At 36.8% G+C, this 23,420-nt stretch overlaps 1 long non-coding RNA gene and 1 pseudogene across 1 annotated transcript; one reads left to right on the forward strand and one right to left on the reverse strand.

Annotated features, from left to right (window-relative positions):
- The first annotated feature begins 9,928 nt into the window (after positions 1-9,928).
- Positions 9,929-13,318, forward strand: LOC106376774 (annotated as a pseudogene).
- Positions 13,319-13,879: 561 nt separating this feature from the next.
- On the reverse strand, positions 13,880-15,487 carry LOC106374796. The gene is made up of 2 exons (XR_001275090.3): positions 14,469-15,487; positions 13,880-14,236 (listed from the first exon to the last, which is right to left on the reverse strand). It is a non-coding gene; the product is annotated as an uncharacterized LOC106374796 (long non-coding RNA).
- Between the last annotated feature and the right edge of the window lie 7,933 nt (positions 15,488-23,420).

Genomic DNA, 23,420 nt, shown 5'->3' on the forward strand with positions numbered 1-23,420 from the left:
AATGTACTCAAGCTGTAATCCCAAACAAAACTTTGTTTTCCAAGATATTTCATCTCAAACTCTTTCTTGAGATATTCAACTGTTTGGGAAATTGTATCCAGAGGTTCCTAGGATATTCAGATCATATACTTTGATGATTATCAATATTGTTCTCGAGAACTTGTTGTACTTTCAGCTCAATACTCTCTATTACTTTCATTATCCAGTGGACCATATAAATATGCAGTCACTACATCAACTTGATTCAAGTCTAATTTTCTCTCTTATATAGCCAGACTTAAGAGAAATCTAAAAGTAGTTGCATCCACCACATGAGAGTATATCTCACGATTTATATTCCTCACAAGACCGATTTATACCACTGGTTTTAACATCATATGACGTCTTAATCATATGGCCAAATACGCTTTCTTCTTTAAACTATTTAACCCCACGTTTCCATTCAATCCAATCTATTCTACGAGTGCGCACTCTTATATTTACGTGGGTTCATGATCCTCGCTTATATTCATAAATTCAAGTGCTATCTTATATGCAAATAATTCATCTTATGTCGACATTCCTTATTGGTTCCATTATGTTCCAGACATGCTATAATCGATTGAGATTCATTATTATCAGGACCTTTAATACTTTGCAGCTTGGCGTCCCAAGTTACATTGTTTGGTACCTGTACCTTAGAGCCGGTCGGCCTTATCTCCATGTCTGGGATGGTTTCCTTAGTAACCTCGGATTTGGATTTTGATTATCATTCTCTGCACCTTTCTTTTGTTTCCGAGGATTCTTATCTTTTGGAACCTATTTGGTCTACCACGTTTCATACGTTGTATAGACTCTGTATCAACTTGACTGTGTCTCTTCTTGGACATCAAATTCGTTGGTGCTTTACAAGCTGGTTTATATATGACTTAGTCATTCTTTTTCGGGTCATCAAATGTGTTTGGCATTTTGTTGCAGGCTGGGATCCAGACTACTCAATGGCTTGACCGAGGTTCAAGAGATCGGACTGGACAGGATGAACGGATGGCCACGGGAGCAGCTAGACGAGTGCGATGAGGGGAGGATCGGCCGGTTTGTACCTGAAACAAGAGAGAGTGATTTTTATGAGTTTTATGGATTAAAAATGAATAACAGAGAGTATGTTAACTGAGAAATAAAGAACAGAAACAAATATGAATTTTTATGGATTTTTATTTTAATGGCCGATCTGAAACAATAGATGCAATGAAACAAAAACAAGAGAAGGATAGAGATGGCTGATGGATTCAAGTTGCTGGACGTGTGTCTCTCTCAACAAGAACAGGGGATGGTTTGAAGGATAGATATGGATCCGGTTCTTGCTGGACGTATGTCTCTCTCAAGATCGGACAGGGGATGAACTGGATCGAAGGACTCCACAAAGAACAATGGATCGGTTCTTTGATATGTCAGGCGGCTGCTCTCAATGGTTTCACACAACTGAAAGACTTAGGGTTTCTTTGCTAAGGCAAAACAATATCATAAAAAGACTTGGCCGAAAATTTGGTAAATACAAGGGTTTAAATAGTTGTTCCTTAATGGACTCTAAAGATAAAAAGGCCTAGACAAATGGCCAAAGTCTTAACCGAAATAAATTAAAGAAAAACAATAGACCGGTCGCGGTTTGAGATGTCCGGATCAGAACTCATAGTATGCTTGCATGTTGCCTCGTTAAAACCTTTCGGGAAAACCCAGTGGGACAAAACCCGATAAGGAAAAAGAGTACAACAGCATACTACTCCTTCTGATGGCGACTATATCTCTGAACCGGAAGCAAGTTGGTTGGATGGATTGAGGATGAAGGTGGAAATGGCCAGGCCGGCTTCATTCTGGTCAATGGAGGAGAACTGGCTTCAATGAAAGGAGTCTGGGACCTCTAATGGTTCGCTGGTTTCTTCAAGCTTTAAGTCGGCCAACTCCTGGATCAATAGTTGCTTGAATCCGGTTTGTTCATGTGCAAGCAGCTCCTGGACAGCTTTGGCAAATCCAGCTCTTATAACCCTTGAACCGGACCTTGTGGTAGGACCTTTGCGGATGATGGGAACCTCAGTTGTGGGTACTGCAACACATTTGATTAGCTAGCTTTGTAAATGTATAATTCCTGGACGTCTATTTCACATTCTTTTGTCCGAGGATCTTGCCAAGACATTGATGATTGATTCCATTCTATTTTTTTTACCATTCTTTTACTAGTTTTATTATTTTTCTCCTCCTGGTCTTAAAATAATCCGTGTACTTGGCCTCAAATATAATCATCCATAGTTGGCTCATAGTACTTTATTATTGTAGAATCATATCCAACATATATCTTCATCCTCCTTTTGAGGTCCTATCTTAGTTCTCTGTGGTGGAGCAATTAGTACATAGACAACACATCCAAATGTCTTATGATGGGGTATGTCTGTCTCTTGACCCGTTAATAATTGTGATAGGGGATATCTATGCTCACTAAATGGCTTGATGCGTATTAACTTAGGTGCATGTAAATTTCGTGTGGCCCAAGCTGTGAATGGGAGTTTTGACCTCATAAGTTATGGTCTATCAATCAGCTATTTACGTTTTAAAAGATTTCGGCCAAGTCGTTCTTGGTATGGACATGTATCACAGAATTGTCCACACTTACCCCCATGGACATACCATAATCATTTAAACGCTTGGGACATGTATTCACCAGTATTATCTAGACATATATTCTTTATTATGAAAAAGGGGCTCGTAGCCGTTTTACTGGTGATGGTCTAATGAGTTTCCCTTGTGTACATGCTACACACGTGAGATTCTTTGGGATAACTCTTCTTACCTTTTAATGTGTGTCTTTTGAATATCAATTTTCACATCATGTTTGGACCAGAATGGCCAATCTGGTCGTGCCATAAAGTGTATATTTTCGCAGGCTTTTAGCCTCTATCATACTGATCTATGCATAGTCTAGGTCAGTAGAGAATGCAGGTATAGTCTTTAGGACTTATTATGGCATTGGGCGATTTTATACATATATCTGAAGGAACTCTTTGTTTCCTTCGCCCATTGTTTCAATATGGAAACCATTCATTCTTATAACTTTAAACTCAATAGGCTGCTCTTGCTCTCAGAGCTGGGTGAATATAAGGCATCACTGATTTCTAGATGCATACCCTTAGGCAATAATATATTAGCCTAGCCATAGTCTTCTTTCAGACTGGCAATACCTGCTTTAGTACTTATATTGGCGTTTTTCAGTGTACTCATATAGAAAAATCATTCATTCATTTAATCTAAGCAGACAATGTAATAGAAATAAATTCAAGGAGATAAAAATTATAGAAAACATACAAGCAAAGCAATCACACAAGTTTGATGTCGAAATCAGATTATCAACTTGATTCTTTTAGGCAATCATAAGTCTCATATTCCATAAGATCATCTTGATCATGTTCGAAATTATTTTCACCATCTTTATAGACCAAGTGGGTTTCAGGATTCTTCTCTTTCAGACTCTCTTTGATAGAGGTCACAAAAATGTTTGGGAGTCCTTCATATCTTAGCCCAATGGTTCTCCATTCCACATCTATGGCACACTGATTTGGTCGAGCTTTGTGGTTTAAAGGATATACCATGGCCACTGCCTCGACCATGGCTCAAATTGGGTTGATACCCACGGCCTCTGCCATAGTGATTCCCACGGCCAAATGTGTTATAGTGGCCATGGCCACGTCCTTTCCACCCTCCACGGCTATGACCGTGTGGTCTATCATTCTGGACGTGGTTACCTTTTTTTTCTTCTGCGGCCTTATTGGTATCAAGTAATGTGGTTAATCCAGGAGGTTTCAATTCACTGTTTCTCATCAGTAATCCATTATTTTGCCCAGCTAGCAATAGACTCATCCACGAACTTATAGTCCTGAATTCTGGGATTCCTCCAATCAAATAGAGCCTTTGGTAATAACACCGTTCTTTGGTGATCATATCTCGATTTTTTTTTAACTCTGTCCAAAGGTCTAGAGGATTCCCTATAGTCAGATACTGATCTTTGAGACTCTTAATAAGATGATGGCTAATAATTAATATTGCTCTGTATCAATCTTTCTCATTTGGCATTATCGCCTTTTGTGATTCATTCACCAAGTCCTTTGACTTTAGGATAAACTCAATATCCAGTGCTCATTTCAAATAATTATCTCCTGAGAGATTTAGGGCAGCAAAATTCAAGTTAATTTTCGACATCTCAAATCATATATCAATAAATTTTAGATCTCATAAAATATTTAACATACGGCCATAAACAAGACATGCTATCAGGTCAATACATTTCTAATAAGCAAACAAGCCACACGGCCAAATGTGATATAATGCAATAAGGTCACACGGCCAAAGTGATATATGATGCATAATAAGTCACACAGATTTATCAAGCAAGGGTATCGACCAAACAAGCAATTTCTATATGTTTTCATGCGGCCATATGGTTAAAATGCAAACCTAGCATACTGATTCTATATGTACAGGAGTGGAATTATGAAACCTCAATTTAAAACAATCAGATCATGCAAAGGTGATAATAATCAGATCATACGCATAACATAAACATGTTGGTCAGGATGATATATGATGCAAACTGGCCACACGGCCAAGTCAAAGATCAAGCCACACAGATACTTAATACAATCAATTCATTACCTAGCATAAGATTCTAGATGTAATTGCAATCAATCAATGAGATCAAGTTAGGTATGAATGCAATAAGGTCGCACGGTCTCGAGGTATGATCAAGTCTAGAACAATTAACCTAGCATGCAGTTTCAGATTCAACCGGATTATACAGTTTCAGATTCTATATCAAAACAATCAAGACTAGGTTATAAGGAAACACTTATCCTAACAGGTGGTTTCAGTTTAAAACAAGCAAAACAATTTCAATTCATTCAGATTTGAGTTTAAACAATCTTAGCAACAGTTCTAGGTGATCAAAACAATCAATGAAGATTCAAATTCAAACAATCAAAACCGATTTTCAAATTAGGGTTTAGGGTTTCGAATTTGATCTTAGATCAAAGGGGTTTGATTTGAGATTCAAAACCATTAAAGATTTTGATTTTAATTGATCAATAGATCAATCTCGATTTAGGGTTTGGGGTATCGAACTTTTGAGCTTCGATTTACTCAATTAGGTTTTGATCTATTACCCTATGGTTTTTATTCATAAAGATTATGATTTTAGGGTTTCATTCTTTATCAAGAAATCCAAATTTGATCATAGGTTCTTAGGTTTCGAATTACCTTTAACTTAGATGATTGTTGAAACCGGACCACCAAAGATTATGAACCGCGAGCTGCAACACAAACGGGAACGAACGCGAGCTATCTGCGAGCTGGACACGAGCTGATCGGGAACGCCTATATCATCGGGAACGCGAATGGTATGCTTGCGCGCCAATCGCTATCGGCTTGCAGACATCTGATCGGGAACGCGAGCTATCCGGGATGCGGGCTGAGGCTGAGATCGGACTGAGATCGTCTGAAGCTGAGACGGGGATGCGAGCTGGAACAGACACGGGAACAAGAGACGCGATCGGGATTAGGGTTCGTCGGTTCGCCGGCTAGGGTTAGGGTTTTAGGGTTTTTATCGATTTGGTTTCTTAGCTTAGGGATTTTAGAGTTTCGTGCTGATAACGTGTTATAAAAGTAATGGAAAAATCTGTTTTTATTCATAACATAGAGGTTCCTTATATAGGAGATTACACCGTCATAGATAAATGGAAAGATTACAAATCATAATCTCTTGGTTATGAGCCATCCACAATCTGCTTCATAACAGAGCCCTTTTTTGTCAACTTATTCGGCTCTAATCTAGGCTAGAAAAAAGTCAAAAATTGTAAAGGCCCTGTATAAATGCACCCTCATCACATGCACAGGACCGAGCCTGACTAAACTTCACAATAATTAAGAGGATGAAACTTAGAGCAAATATTAAAACCCATCACCAAAGCGAAGTAGAAGAATGCTCCAACAAAGTATTAGTAGACCAATAAGCTAAAAAACTCCGGTAAGACTTTCTTGGAACTATACGCTTTTGCAACAAAACATCTCTAGCAAGGTTGTTTGATGAGGTTCGATGTGATTGACTCGCCTTATGTTGGACTTCTCAACTTACCTAGCGGAAGAAAAGGGGCTCCTCCTAGTTCATGAACACCCTAGGCAGTTTCGGAGGCGACATGAAAGATTCTTTGGAAATTCAAAATAAAACTGGAATAATTTTTCACAAAGTAACATAATAAAGCACTGCAACTTTATTAATAGAACCGGGTTAAATAACGTGGACAATAAGAAAAAGTTTGTAGGCTTTTATAAAATCTTCCATGTTTATGAATACCCAGTCATGCTGGTCTTCACAATCTCGCGCTTCGGTCCATACAACTACTCCTCACCTGCATCACGAAAAAGAAACATGAGCATGCAAAAATACTCAATAAGAATGCTCAAAACAGCCTACATGCAACCCCTAACATATCTAACATCAAACAAGGAATTTCATTCTAGCAACTTAACATTTCATTTATTCCTTATAATTAACCATTTTCCTTTCGGTTAGCCATTTTTTACTTAGTTATTCCTACACATTTCATTACTTAAACACTTTTCTACTTATTTTGACTCCAAAGGTCACATACGGCCAAAGCCAATCATGCACGACCCAAAGCTAGTTCTTGTCCTGTAGCTATCATACATGGCCTGAAGCCACTTGATATATCGGTCCCTCGTAAGGCCCGAGGCCAACGGCCTTAAAGGTCCCTCATAAGGCACCGAAGCCAAAATACAATCATTATTTATTTTTACAGCCTAAAATCAAAGCGTAATTTCCTTATTTAAGTCCATCTGCTTAATCCCGTACTTTCATTCTTATTCCATTTTCTTAACATTTTCCATTTAACATGTTAATTCATTTCAGATCAAATCCTACGTTCTTCACATAAAAAAATTCCATGCCATCATTACACATAATCTAACATGCCATATTCAAAAAACGCGAAGAACGTTCTTTGAACCCTGAAGAATCACTTCGAGGAACAAAGAAAAAACTTTCCATAAACGCAACATTCATTCCCATACCATAGCATTTTCAGATCAAATTTACTAAAAACATTATGCTAACAAGTTGCCACAAATCAAGTCCTCACCTTAGCTGAATCTCAAAGATTCAAAGACTCTGAACTTCCTAGGATTTTCCGGCGATGAACTCCTCAGCCCCTCTTTGCTCGATCCCGCTTCTTGAACTTCTCTCTCTCTACCGACTCGTTTCTCCTCTCTAACTTCTCTCTCGACTCGTTTTCTGAGTTGTGAGAGAAATGAGAGTTGAACATCCTTTTTATAACGTTCTGTATACTTCCTCACCAAGACAGGCTATCAAGTATCAATGTTGTTTCCTTATCTGTCATGGTCAAATCCTACCATAAATGTCTCGACTCTGTCTCTACGATTCTTTCCTTATTTGACTCCTACATAACTGAACTTCCTGTTGTATAATCCCATTGCGATAACTTAGTCAAACTTGTCTTACTTGGAACCCACATTCTCCAACGGCCAAACTTTCTTAATTGGCTTTGTGGCCCGTTATTCCCTTAATTAGACTTCAATCGTTCCATGATAAGTTTATCGTCTCTTGGTCTATGCCAATATCATTTTAGTTAACAAAAGACATTCAATACTTAGATAAAACCATCTTCTTATTCCTTTAACATCGATTACAAGTGCTCTGACACTTAGAAAAATATACACCTAAACAACTCAACCTTTTCTCGGACATATTCTTTTATAAACAAAAATATTCCTGGAGCGGATCGTTACATGATGTTCTGCTCCCTAAGGCATAAAGAACTTGTCGCGAAGGTACTATTCAGGTCATCATATAAGTACAAGTTATTTTCTGACTTCAAACATGAACTCGGAAAATAAGGGTCAGAATTTTGGAGATAATAAAGCCAAGAGCAAATCCTCCTAGGTAAAGAAGGACGCGGACCTTATGTCTCCGGATTTCTAGCTTTCGGCCTTTGGATAGAGCATTTTCTTGCATATGGGGTAAAATGAAAACTTCTAGATATAGAAAGATATTTCATATCTTAGGATATTGTCAAATCTAACGGAGTTCTCACCTAAAGCTACCTATATAAAGGAGTCTAAAATCCTAGAAGACTGAAACACTTTCGACTAAGAAGCTGACATGTAGAACTAGGTTTATAGACTAATAAGTTGTACTCGTGCTCTTAAGATTAATAAAACACAACATTTGATCTCCATAATTATCTTATTTTCTATTTTCGTTGTATCACGAAGAACTAAGAACCTTAGAGCATGATTATTGGGAGGTTCTTAGGGTGGGGTTCTTAGCGGAATATAAGAACCAATCTCTTAACTTTTAACTAAAAAAACTAAGAACCGTCTCTTAAAACTCTTATTTAAGAGCCGGTTCTTAGTTTTTTTAGTTAAAAATTAAGAGACGAGTTCTTATATTCCGCTAAGAACCCCACCTTTTATACTGTTTTCCCAACAATTGTCATTCGTGTCAAATGCGATTCATGGGTTTTCCTTTTACTCGTTGGTATTATTTATTTTGGATTATTTCAGTTCATTTCTAGAATATAAATATATTGGCCAACTACGACCTGTTACCAAATGTTTGTTTGTTTGATTGTCGAAGAATTAGTCCTGGACATCCGGGTCCTCGGGTCGGGTCTTGTCGGCTCCAGATCTTTTGGATCCTAGAAATTTAGATCCATATAGGTACCTATAATTTTTTGGGTCGGTTCCGGGTCGGGTTTTGTCGGGTTCGGGCGGTTCGGGTCTATAATTTCAATAACCGTAAAATACCCAAAAATTTCGAGTATATTTCGGATCTGGGTCGGTCCAGGTATTTAGGACCCGAAATACCCGAATTGAACCCGGAAACTCTAAAAATACCCGAAGAACCGCAAAATACCCGAAAATACCCAAACATTTATCCAAAATCAGACCCGAAAACCCAAAATATATCCAAATTTTACCCGAATACCCGAATTATATTTTCTAAAAATCTAAAATTTGACTCGAAACCTACAATTATACCCGAAAACCCGAACCTGAAACTTTAAAAAAAAACTGAAATACCAAAAATATACCCAATCACCCAGATATACCTAATATATACAATTATTTGCGGGTACTTCGGGTATCCGAACGGGTCTTGGGCAGGACCCGAACCTGAACCGAGACCCGCAGATCCAAAAAAAGACCCAATAAGTACTTTAGCATGGACCCAGACCCGGACTCGAACCTGTATTTTCGTGCCGGTTCCGGTTCGGGTGTTCGGATCCGGATAAAATGCCCATGCCTACGAAGAATCTTGTGCGACTAGTTGCAGGTCACTGAAAATTTTATAGGGCAATTCTTTCAATAGTTTTTTTTTTATGTTTTTGTCACAAAATAGCCCTAAAAAATAAGATGACCAAAATAGCCTTTTTTATTTTCAAAATTTTAATTTTAATTTTTTTAATTTTTAAAAATTTGAACTCTTCCCCAAAACTCAATCCATTAACTCTAAACTTTAAGTCATATATTAGTGAACCCCTAAGAGTATAAATGTATATTTATCTTTCACTAAAATATCTTTTGGTCATTTTCATCCCTCCGAATCTATTTTTATGAAAATAAATTAAAAGGTTTATCCAGGGGAATTTCTCAATTTTTTATATTTAGTAGCTAATTTTTTTAACTATATGAAATAAGACTTTTGACTGATCAAGCGACCAGTCAAGTGACAGTAAAATGAATACAAAATGCGATCTAAGACTAGTTGCTGGTTGCAGGCCGCGGTGTCGCAGACGCAGTGACCTCACGAACATGGCCATTTTCATGACTTAATCTCTTTTTATATAAAAAAAAATACAAGCTGTTAGAAAGCAATTAGTTTAGTCTTCCTGAAAAATCAGCAAACATAAAAAAAGATAAAAATTCAACGAGTACTATTTGTCTTCTTTCCATTAATTTCCTTCTTGTAACATACAGACATCTGAGGATCAAATCTTCTCTGATATGGCAAAGTTTAAAAGAAACCTTACTTTGGTCACCACCCTTTTGATTTTGCTTCAACTATGCAGCATCGTATCTTGCATCACAATCACCTTAATCACTAGAAACAACACGATACGAGACGGAGACACACTGATCAGCGAGGAAGAAGTTTTCGAGCTCGGATTCTTCAGCCCGAACGATTCATCCTTAAGATATGTCGGAATCTGGTACCAGAACATCCAACCTCAAACAATTGTCTGGGTAGCAAACCGAGAGAAGCCATTGTCTGATCACAACGGAGCAATAAAGCTTGCAGATGACGGGAACTTGTTGGTCGTCGACGGAAAAAACAACACCGTTTGGTCCACAAACGTGCCGCCCAAGTTGAACAATACCGTTGCTGTTCTATTGGAAACAGGGGATCTGGTTCTGTGTTCAGATTCAGACAGGGACACTAGGTATTGGGAGAGCTTTAACAACCCAACTGATACTTTCTTGCCCGGTATGCGGGTTAGGGTGAACCCATCAATCGGAGAGAATCACGCTTTTATCCCGTGGAAATCCGAAACTGATCCCTCACCAGGAAGGTATTCAATGGGGATTGATCCCTTTGGGGCAATAGAGATTGTGATTTGGGAAGGGGAAACGAGGAAATGGCGAAGCGGACCGTGGAACTCAGCTATCTTTACCGGCGTACCAGATATGTTTCATTTTACCAATTATATTCATGGGTTTAAGCTCTCTTCTCCTCCTGACCCAGATGGTAGCGTGTTCCTCACATATGTTCCATCGAATAAGGACGACTTATCAAGGTTTCGGATAAGATTTGATGGCATTGTAAAGCAGTTAAGATGGAATAGGGATGCCAGGAACTGGACTTCACTTCAAGTGAAACCGAGCAAGGAATGCGAGAAGTATAACCGTTGCGGTAATTACAGCGTATGCAATGATAGTAAAGACTTTGATTCTGGTAAATGTAGTTGCATTTATGGTTTTGAGCCGGCTTATCAAAACCAATGGAACAAAGGAAATTTCTCTGGTGGCTGCAAAAGAAGAGTTTCATTGAACTGTAGCGATAAAGTTGATGGGTTTAGAGTACTCAAGGGTATGAAAGTGCCTGATTTTGGATCAGTTGTTTCACTTAACAAGTCAGGGACTTGTAAGGAAGTATGCGTGAGGGATTGCTCGTGTAAGGCTTATGAGGTCGTACCAGGGATCGGATGCATGATTTGGACTCGAGATTTGATTGATATGGAGCATTTTGAGCACGGTGGAAACTCCATCAACATCCGGCTAGCAGCATCTGAAATAGGTTTGTAAAACATTTTAGGTATCATATAATATTTGAATATGACTAGTCTGAAATCTGTGTTTGGGTTCCTTTTCTTATGTATACACAGGAGGCATGAAGGAAAAATCGAAATTTTGGATCATTATTTTTAGTACTATAGGTGCACTGATGGTCGGGTTATGCTGCTTATGCATTTGGATCTTATGGAACTTCAGGAAAAGAGTTAAAGGTAAAGCATCTATTCACACACACACATAGTCTTGTTTCAAAATGGTCTGAGACTGAGAGAATTGTTATTTCATGATCTACAGATTTCTTGCGGAAGAACAGAGAATACTCAGTTAAGCCCACAAGCTCGATGTTCCAAGTTCTAGTGGGGGATCAAGTTGACACACCCGATTTGCCAACTTTCAGTTTCAACAGCGTAGCTTCTGCAACATGTGATTTCTCTGAAGAAAACAAGCTTGGACAAGGTGGATTTGGTACTGTATATAAGGTGAATCAACTAAACTCGACCTTCCTGAGACTAAGGTTAATTAGTTTTAGTTCTCAAAAACAATATTTAATTATTTTTAAAAATGTTAATTAATTTTTATGCGACCTTAATCTTTGGTTAGATAATTAGGCTTAGTAGTTATGCAAAACATATATGTTTTATGTTTGGACAGGGAACCTTTTCAGGAGGAAGAGAGATCGCAGTGAAGAGACTATCAGGAAAATCTAAGCAAGGACTAGAGGAATTCAAGAACGAGATCTTACTAATTGCAAAACTCCAGCATCGGAATCTCGTTAGATTACTAGGATGTTGCATTGAAAACGACGAGAAAATACTTCTCTATGAATACATGCCAAATAATAGCTTGGACCATTTCCTTTTTGGTATGACTTCTTTTACAACATTATCAAGAAACAAGTGTGAAAATTTCATATTATCTATGCGCAGATGAGAGTAAACAACGAAATTTAGAGTGGAGAAAACGATGGGATATCATTGGAGGAATTGCAAGAGGACTGCTTTACTTGCATAGAGATTCAAGACTAAAGATAATTCACCGTGACTTAAAAGCGCTAGCAATATCTTGCTGGACAAGGAAATTAATCCTAAGATCTCGGATTTTGGTATGGCTAGGATCTTCAACTACCGACAAGATCAGGCCAACACGATCCGAGTTGTCGGCACATAGTAACTAACCGATATTCCTTATTGTTTTATCTTCTATAAAACATTGTGAAAGCTGTATCGATTTCTCATGATTTTGATCTTGAAAAATTGTGTAGTGGTTATATGGCTCCAGAGTATGCAATGGAGGGGAGGTTCTCAGAAAAATCTGATGTTTATAGCTTTGGCGTGTTGATAATGGAAATTGTTAGTGGAAGAAAGAACATTAGTTTTCGAGGATCTGAACATGGAAGCCTCATCGGTTATGTAAGTTTTTCTTGATAATAAGTTTGGTTCGAACTATTTTTTTTCCATTTCTAGAAACTTATGTTCTAAAAGGACAAAACTTCAGGCGTGGCATTTATGGAGCCAAGGAAAGACCAAAGAACTAATAGATCCAACGATGATGGACAACCGAGACGTAAACGAAGCGATAAGATACATCCATGTGGGGATGTTGTGTACACAAGACTCGGTGATTTACAGACCAAACATGGGTTCAGTTTTGTTGATGTTGGAGAGTCAAACCAGTCACCTTCCACGACCAAGACAGCCTACCTTCCACTCTTTCTTGAACTTTGGCGAGATCCTGGAAGGTCAGAATGTCGCCACGGTCAACGATATTACTTTAACCACTGTTGTTGGAAGATAACTAATTTGACAATAAATTGTTCTTCCCATTGCTCTTAGATTTTTCATTTTTACTAGGGAAGTCTCTTAGTTTTCAACTTTTTGTGCATAAATATGTCGTCTTTTTAACATTTTATAATACGTACATACTTGAATCTAAACATTGTCAAGGGAAAAAATAAAATCAGATTTGTACTCTAGTTTCTATTTTGGGTCAGCAACACTTAATTGAGATTTGTGAAAGCCAAAGAATTGACCTTGGAACATGTGGAGATATGTCACTTCATGCTTCATGCTTCATGCTTCATGCTTCATGCTTCATGCTTCATGCTTCATGCTTCATGCTTCATGCTTCATTTTCAATGCTTCAATGCTTCATGCTTTTATCAAGAGTGCATTACCTTTGACACTTTCCTGTCTTTCTTTATTTTTAAAATTTTTTAAGACACTTCCTGTCCTGCTGGAGGAACGCTTTTTCTATATGAAAGGCTGAAGTGAAACGGAAATGCCCTTCGCTGTGTAATATGAGAGAAGGAACGAGATGGTGTAGCTTTGTGTCTAGTTGGTGTGAGGACCAAACTTAGTTACCTTTTATGTTTACTTTATATTATATATTTTTTGTCTTTCTTATTCCCTTTATATTCATTTACTTTTATTTCAATTTCTAACATATATAAAACAAAATAAATATCAAATTAAATAATATATAAAATAATCTATTTTTTAACATTCATTTTCATATATATATATATAATAATATCTATAAAAATGTGGATATGGATATTTAGATAATAGAGTTATAAACTATATGTGGACATGAACATCAAAGTTGGACACTAATACTAAAACGTTAACATCCATACTTTCACCAAGTTTGGTCTATAATAATTACATATGTTGACATAGTTGTGAAATGCAAGATCAAGTGAAAGTAGATAGACCACGCTTTGGAGTCTGGATAGGAAGTGTTAAGCTGCATCATCCATGGACTCTTAATGGGTGGGAACAAGATTGATGTTTAGGACGTTGTTCTTGATGTGGTCATGTAGTCAAAATATCTTGCTGCATCATCCATGGATTCTTGCTGTGGTCGTGTCAAGTTTGGCCCAAAAATCTATCTAGTCATATAATCAAAGTATCGATTCAGAACACTTGTTGTGGGAGACCAAAAAAAGATAAATAAAAAAGTGTTTTAATTAAAGTCAAGCACTTTTACTTCTCAGATCTCTGATACAAAAAAGAAGTGTTCAACATTTAAAATCTCAGATTCTGATACGATCAAAGGAAATGATTTTGGAATCTGTAAATGTCAAAATTAAGCTCTTTGTAGAAAAAAGGAATGAAGCTAACCTTCACACCACAAGAGCTTGTCGTCTTCTTTTTCACAACGGAGGTCGGACCTGCTCGTCGCCGCGTCATCTCCACACCAGAGCTCGAATCTGCTGGCCGTCCTGTCATCCTCACCACAACGAAGCTCAGACCTGCTCGTTGTCGCGTCGTCCTCTTCACACCGGAGCTCTCGGATCTGCTCGTCATCTCTCCCGTCCACAAAATCTCAAGAGATTCGATTCAATTGGAAATTATAACATAAACAATAAAAACAAGAAAAAAACAGAAAAAGTTAAGGATTTTGAAAACTCTTGAAAGTCAACAAGAGTTAAGGAATTCAAAATATAAAACCTCCGATCGATCTGCGGTGAAGAAGGTTGACTATTGAGGTTCCCTTTCTTCTTTGACTTCGATTTCGCCATGGTTACTCGAAGCTGAACGAGGTTCGGGGATAAAAGATGAAAGGGGATCGTCGCAATTAGGGTTTGAAAAACTATGAAAGTGATTTCAAAATTTGTCTCAAAATATGAGAAATAAGGGATGAATTGTATTTTGCTATATTTCTTTAATTGAGATGTGTGTCTAATTGGATTGTTGTTATAGTTACGAAAGAACGAATGTTGAGGAGAAACGAAATTGGGAGTATAAGAGACAACCAACACACAGAAAGTGTGCCTCCAGCAACATGCGTTTGATCGTGTAAATTGAAAGTGGGAATGTGTCTTAAAGCATAAAAAATTATTTTATCAATCTCAAGTTCGAAATGAGTATGTAAAGATTATTTTATTTTCTTAACTAAAATGTCACAAATCACAATCCGGATTAGAAAGGTTTGCAATATTTTTAGGCCAGCTATAGTACAAAGTTGAATATTTACACTTAACACACTTTTTTGACTTATGATTTACACAAAAGAGCACCTACGGTCTTTTGATCACTTTGGAAACTGGAAAGCATAAAAGACCAAAAGCCTTTAACTAAAGGGCAATTCTTTCAAAATATCATAAAATAGATTTTTCATCGAAGTAATTCACAAGGAGTAAAATGACCAAATGTTATATTAGAGAAGTAAAATATATTTTTACCCTTACTTTTTATATATATATATAAAACTTTTTTTGTCATCACCCTTACTTTATAGATATATAAATATATATAATTATTTAAATAAATAATAAATATAATTTTTACTATTTTGAATAATAAGTTTCTGAATTCAAACTTTAATTAAATTTTCAAAAAGTTAAATATTTATTGAAATCCAATTTTTTTTGAAACTATTTTTTATTTTATTTTAAATTCTTAGTATTTGTTTATTATTTTTATAAAAAAATTCCTAAAACCCACTTCTGACCAAAACCACACCCTTCAAATATAACCCCCAAATCTAGATTAATAAACCTTATAGATATAAATGTCTATTTACCTAATTAATGAAACATTTTGATCATTTTAATATTTGTAATGCTATATTTGTAATAAAAACTTTTGGGAAAATTGTCAAAATATGACTCACAACTTGATTTCAAACACAAAGGTAAACCCAAACTTGAATCAAATGCAAAAATAACATAAAAGGCTATTGAAATTACAACCAGCCCCTTGTGAACAAACAAAAAAAACCGAAATTGTTTTACGTTTCTAACTCCCGTAAGTCATCTGGTATAGTTCTACTTAGAAATAATTTAAAATTTTTGTAAAAAATATTTTGATAAGTGAAAAATTGAAATCATGTAATTAACATATGTTTTAAGAGATATAAATTAAGATATAACAAAATTTAATTGTTTTCAACATAGATGAGTGAAAGTAGTGAGTCATGATATTCTTTAGTTTATGTTTTGCCAACATATGTTGTAGTATTGTATGTGTTCTGAGGGTTAGATTTTGGAATGCATAAATGTTTTTTTGAAAAATTTAAAATTTACCTAAGTGTGTTTATTTCTGTGTATAATAAACACTATTTAAGTAGAACTACGGCTTTATAACGTGGTTAGTTAGTTAATTTAGTAAATTTAGTTTAGGGGTTAAATTTAGGGTCTGAGACGACTTACTAGTTAGTCGTCTGATGTACAGTATTCAACAGACGACTTACTAGTAAGTCGTCCAAACCGGACCGAACCTTTAATTTTACAATGTACTTTTAAACCTAACCGGATTATTTACCGGCCATATATAAGGGTTTTTTTTTTTATTCACTGTTTCGCGAAAATCAGAAAACCCTAACGCCGTTTCTCTCAAAGGCGATTTCGAAGGCGATTTTCATCGATTCTCTCTAATCCATCGTTCTCACCGCCGGTTATCTCTCCGCCGTTATCACTGTCGTTCTCACCACCGTTCTCACAGCCGCTTCCTCTATTTAAGATCCGAGAGGAAACCCTAGCGCACATTCTCTCAGAGGCGTCTCGTTGAACTCCGCCGCCGGTAAGTTATATCTCTTACTGTCGAGTGATTGATTGAGGAAAAGATGAACATAAAACTGGAAGTCTTGGAAGACTTTCCAGGCGACTTAATTATAAGTCTTTCAGCTGGAAAACTTGTCAGACGACTTAAATATAAGTCTTTGATTGTTTGAGATGGTTGTCTTTGATTGTTTTGCAGGCCAAAAAAATGGAGATGCCAGAACTCCCCCGTAGGATATATACATTAGGGGAAGAGCCCCCTGCAGTGCATAGCATTTCGTATCATACTTGTTGGACGTTGCATGCTGCTTTAAAGAAAACTCTTCATGATGACGAATATGAAGAGCTGAAGGAGTTGAAGTTGGGAGTTTTCATCATGTTCCAAGAGCTGGGATTTGATTGGGCTTCAAGGCTGGTTCACTACATGCTCGGTTTCCAGCTGGACATAAAGAAGAAGTATGAGCTGTGGAGTCTCGTTGGTCCACAACCTGTGAGGTTTTCACTGTTAGAGTTTTAAAACCTCATTGGTCTAAACTGCGAGTACATCGAGGACCTTGAGAGACCCCACTATGTTGTTACAAAGGAGTTGACTTCTTTTTGGGAGATGTTGGGAGTTCATGTCGAAGCTTGGCCATCTACTCAGGAAATAATAGCAGCACTTGAGAGATGCGAAGGGTGGTCTCGGGATGATCGCAAGTGGCTCGCGTACCTTGCCATCTTCACTGGATACATTGAAGGGAGAAAGTATTCAACCCCTACAAGGGTTAGTCTGGCAAGGCTAGTGATGAAGCTAGAACAGTTTGAGAATTATCCATGGAGAGAGTCGCGTTTAAGGTGCTGATGGACTCTGTGAAGGGCAGAGATATTTCGGGTTGTTACACTATTAATGGGTTTGCGCAAGCTTTCCAGGTCTGGGTGTACACAGCTCTTCCGGAATTGGGTGCTACTTTTGGTAATCCTCTCCCAAACAGTCCGTCTCCACCGATACTGGCTTACAAGGGTCGCAAAGGACGCAGACAGTTTAAAGAGGCTATCCTCAGTCAGGTATTTTCTTCAATCTGGACGACTTCGCAGAAGACTTATAATTAAGTCATATGATAAGTCTTTCAACTGGACGACTTAGTAGAAGACTTATAATTAAGTCGTCTGGAAAGTCTTCCAGATGGATGACTTAGTAGAAGACTTATAATTAAGTCGTCTGGGAAGACTCTCCAGACTACTTAATTATAAGTCTTCTACTAAGTCTTCCAGCTGAAAGACTTTCCAGACGACTTAATTATAAGTCGTCTACTAAGTCGTCCAACTGGAAGACTTTCCAGACGACTTAATTATAAGTCGGCTGCAAAGTCTTTTCTTTCTATCTTTCTTAATCCGTCAAATATCTAAGTTCATATCTTCTATTTACTGTAGATTAGGGTGATCAACTTTGTTTAGAAGGACATTGGTCAAATGTTTCCAAAATGGGAGTTTGATGTTGAGGACATGCCCGCGGAGAACATAATTGAAGGTCTTCTGGAAGACTAAACACTGGACGACTAACTTGAAGGTCTTCTGGAAGAAAAAACCCTGGACGACCTTCTGGACGACTTAATTGAAGGTCTTCTGGAAGACTAAACGCTGGACGACTTACATTGTGGTTTCGTATGGCCAGTTTCCATGCATTTTGAGCATCTATAAATCATGTGTTGCTTCCGGAGTTTGCGTCATCTCATCCTAGATAGCTCCAACCAAGATTGCCATCTTGATTTCTTCTATCTTCCCGGACCACGCTTTACTTCCGGAGGAAAGCATGTGCGTTCCTCAACTTGTTGTCCAACACAAGGATATATATTCTCTGAGTATCCTGCAAACAGAAAATCCTTTGAGTACACTGGACATACAAGTGTGGAGATATGCAAACCAGCAGATGTTCAAGCAGCTATAGCATGAGAGCAAGGTATTTTCTCCACTGCATAGACACCAAAATCACACTTTCCATGTTCCAAATCAACCACACAGTCTATTTTGCCACCTTTCACAAAGAATCGCCATCCATCAATTGGTTGTACCGTCATCTTATCTGCTATCTCCGATCGAACAGCAAGCAAGTATTCAACACCTCGACTATGTTGAGTTGGGAGACTCAAAGCATCTTCTCTCTTTTTCCAAAACCACTTTCCTAGCTTCTCCCTTATGAACTCCAACAGGAACTCAACCGGAAATCCTCTAGCTTGCTTCAGAGCGGAATTAATAGATTCAGCGATGTTGCTTGTCTTTATGTTGTACATGTTCCCCAGACAATAAACCCTTGACCATAGGCTGACGTCGTCATTCTCCAAATACATTGCAAGGTCCGGGTTTGCACTTCGTATCTCAGCCATGTACCGGTCAAAATCTGAAACCGTATGAGCATAAGCAGCACCTTTCACCAAGTACAAGGGATGTTTCCCTTTATACTTTTTGACAATGTTATCTTGAAGGTGATAATAACATATTCCTCGGGTTGCCCAAGGAAACACCTTATCACACGCACTTTTAATGGACGCGTGCCGGTCAGAGACTATCACCAGAGGCTGCTCATCAGATACACAACTAGCCAATTTTGTGAAAAACCATTCCCAAGAAGGTTCATCTTCAGCATCTACGATCCCAAAAGCCAATGGAAATATCTGAAAATTTCCATCTTGTGCGGCTGCAACTAACATAACACCTCCATAATTCCCACTTAGGTGAGTCCGATCCACCACAATGACCCTTCTCTGATACTTAAAACCTTTGATAGAAGCTCCAAATAAGAGAAATAGATACTTAAATCTTCTATAGCCGTGATAGAATCAGGATTTGCTAAAGAGATTTGCTCGAGATATGATGGCAGACGCGAATACCCATCTTCTGCTGATCCTCTCACCAATGTTTGTGCATATAAAAGTGCTCTGTATGAAGTGGTGTAATCAAGCGTCATGGCAAACATGTTCTTCATTGCATCAGTGATATGCTGCGGATTCAACCCATCAATGATTCCAACATGATCAATGAAAAGCCTACCAACATACTTCGGAGTACAGTGTCTCCGCTGAGCGAGTCGGTCTCCCACTGAGCATGTATGTTTTTCCACATACTTTGTTACCCAAAACGTGTTTGTCCCATGTTTCACACTCGCTCTGACCTTCCATTGACAACCACTAACCGGACATGTTGTCACAAGGAGAGTTTTCGTTGACTTGTATATTCTGAAGGAGAACCTAAACCTCACTGCTGTCAACCGCAGCTCTGAAAGCAGTGCATCCTTGCTAACAAAACTCTGGTTGACATAGATATTGTTACCATTCGATCTTTCTCTTTCAATCTTTTTGATATCTTCAAAACACATATCATCATCTTCCTCATCCTCATCTTCAAACTTTCCATAAACACTGTAATCCTCACCATTCTCGTCCGCTTCAGCAACAATAGAGATACCAGCATCCTGCTCCCCATTGTCCTCCTCCCCATCATCCTCCTTCCCATCATGATTTCCATCTTCAACCAAATCATCATCATCATCTTCAAAACATTCATCAGCTTCATCATTTTCTTCCCTGAACTCTGAAATCGTTTTCACTTTGCTACGGCTTGATACACAAAGCCGTACTCCATGCGTTTTGGTTATCTCGAGCAAGTTTCGAACTTGTCTATCACTTGTAACATGAATAGGAGGGATGTCTGGAGCCTGCATCATTTCTGCTGGTAATGAGTAGGTTATCTCCACAGATTTTGTGCTCATGTCCAGGTTATAATCTTCTTAAGCCATTGCAAGAAGTTCAGCATGTGTCGAACCTTCCCCCCAAAAAATTATTCTCGCTCCTTTGACATTATCAACCACAAAATCCCAACGGCAATCTTTCAACAATCATTCTCCATACACTGCATGTAACTGACGCATCATCTACAAAAATTCAAAATAAAACACATTAGTAAACATAGAGAAAATGAAAGTTTACTAAACATTGACGCAGACGACATACCAGTAAGTCGTCTGGAAGACTTACCAGTAAGTCGTCCAAACAGTTCATTTTTGCAATTGAATTTTAAATAGGACGACTTACAAGTAAGTCGTCCAGCTTTGTTTGTTAAAAAAAAAACCTTAGACGACTTACTGGTAAGTCGTCTAGGATAAACGGGTTAGTTTTGCATTTGACCGAATTGTGTCAGATATTTGACTTTTTCTGGACGACTTACCAGTAAGTCGTCTCCGGGAAAACAAAAATTTCAATATTTTATTAAAGCTAGACGACTTATTTGTAAGTCTTCTCAGGTTAGTTTGCAATTCGAAAAAGAAAATTAAATATTTAACTTTACCCAGACGACTTACTTGAAAGTCGTCCAAGCAGACGACGTACGAGAAAGTCGTCCGAGATAAGCAAGGTTTGACCATAATCTAGGAAATAAATCTGGACAACTTTGCTTATCCTGGACGACTTTCAAGTAAGTCATCCAGCTTTAATAAAATATTGAAATTTTTGTTTTCCCGGAGACGGCTTACTACTAAGTCGTCCAGGAAAAGTCAAATATCTGACACAATTCGGTCAAATGCAAAACTAACCCGTTTATCCTAGACGACTTATCAGTAAGTCGTCTAGGGTATTCTCTAGACTTTTTTTAACAAACAAAGATGATGACTTAAAAGTAAGTCGTCCGTTTGACCAGAAGACTTACCCGTAAGTCTTCTACAGCCAGACTACTTACGGGTAAGTCTTCTACACGAACAGATCTGGAAAAAATTTCAATTTCATACCTTAAACTAGTGAGATGACTTCCTTAGCACACAGAGTCTTTTCCAACCACCCAAAATATCAAACGAAAGTAACCCACCAAGAATAGTATGCTTGAATGGCTCTAGCAACCATAAAAAAAATTTTGAATCAAAAGCTTGAGTTTTTTGGATGAATATGGAGGCAAAGTGAAAGAGATGTTGTTTTTAGTTCATAACAATGAGAAAGAGAGAGTGTGTAAATCGATTTTAGGTGCATTAAGAGCTTCAAATTGGTTGTTCATGGTGGTTGGGGTATTGATGACAATGGCAATCTTGTAATTACTTGAAGATGATGAGGGTGAGAGAGTAAAAATATCATTTTCGGAAAAAGAAAAAAAAAATTGATGGCATTTTCGTGAATTATATGAACTTGTGGGGTGAATAGGACAAAAGAAAATTCCAAGAAAAATATGTGTTAGTTTTAGGTTTGACTTTGAGTTTTGAGTCAATCTTGCAAAAAACCCAAAACTTTTAGTGTTATTATTGGGAATTTCTCACACTAAACTAACTACAAAAATATATACACATACACACTATCTCTATTTTAATTTCTACACCATCATTTTCTACAATTTCGCCTGTATAATTTTCTAATTTCTTATTCCATCAATTTCTCATTCGATTCATGTAATTTGAGATTCACCAACAATGGATTCACGGGCGAACTCACAGAGAATAAAATTTATGTCAAAATAGGTAACAACATGAAACTTATAACTGATTTTGATTTAGTTTGTTTTTTTTTTTGCTTCTAGTTTAGTTTAGGGATTATGATTGATTTGTCTTTGTTTTTTTTTATTAACTAGTTTAAGATCCGCGCAATTGCGCGGAATGAATGTTATATATAAAACTATTTTTTATCTATTATTATTTATCTGTATCATTTACGTATTATATGTATAATTAAATTAGAATAATGACATAAATCAAAACAATACAACTTGTTTATTTACGATACACTTTTGGTAAATAAAGCAAAATAATCATTTTATTTATTTTATAAGGTATATAGCTAAATTTCAATGACATGGACATATATATATAGTATATTTTAATATTAATATTTATTATTGAAAATTGATACTCATGTGATAAACACAAAATTTCTAATGTGCGATTTTTTTAATGCAAATTTCAAAATTAAAATATTAAGGTTTCATTACTTTTTCAATACAAATTTAGAAATTATCATATTTAAGTATTTTTTCTATGTTATATAGTTTAATTTTAAAATTTTAATATATAATATGAATATCTAGTAAATGAGACTTCATATTCATGCAATTTATGATCATTTGTATCTTGTTATTACCAAAAAAAAGCTAAACCATTGATCACAAAATTTTAGTGTGAGACATTTAACGTTTTTAGAAATTTATAGTCGTTTTAAAAATTCAAAATATGACATATAAGAATTTTTTATTATATAATTAATGTGGTTGTTTAATATATTTTAATAATATAAAATTAAACGAAAAAGAGCTAAGATTACAAAATTTATTATCAAATATTTATTATTCATAATGATTGATTGTCATATATACGTTAATCATATTAGGAAATTCCGTAGCTTTTATTTAAGGAAAGTGCGAGAATATTCTTTTATATTCTATTTATCAATTTAATAGTTAGTTTAATAAAAAGTATAATATAAGTTAAGATAGACCAACTTATTTCTCTAAGAATTCTTAATTTCGTTCTCATGGTGACGCATGGGTACCAATCAATGTTGTAATGTTTCTCAATTAATATATAAGGGATTGGCGACCAACTGATGACTTCATGTAACTAATTTCTTTC

The sequence above is a fragment of the Brassica napus genome, chromosome C1, assembly GCF_020379485.1.
Source record: "Brassica napus cultivar Da-Ae chromosome C1, Da-Ae, whole genome shotgun sequence".
NCBI lineage: Eukaryota > Viridiplantae > Streptophyta > Magnoliopsida > Brassicales > Brassicaceae > Brassica > Brassica napus.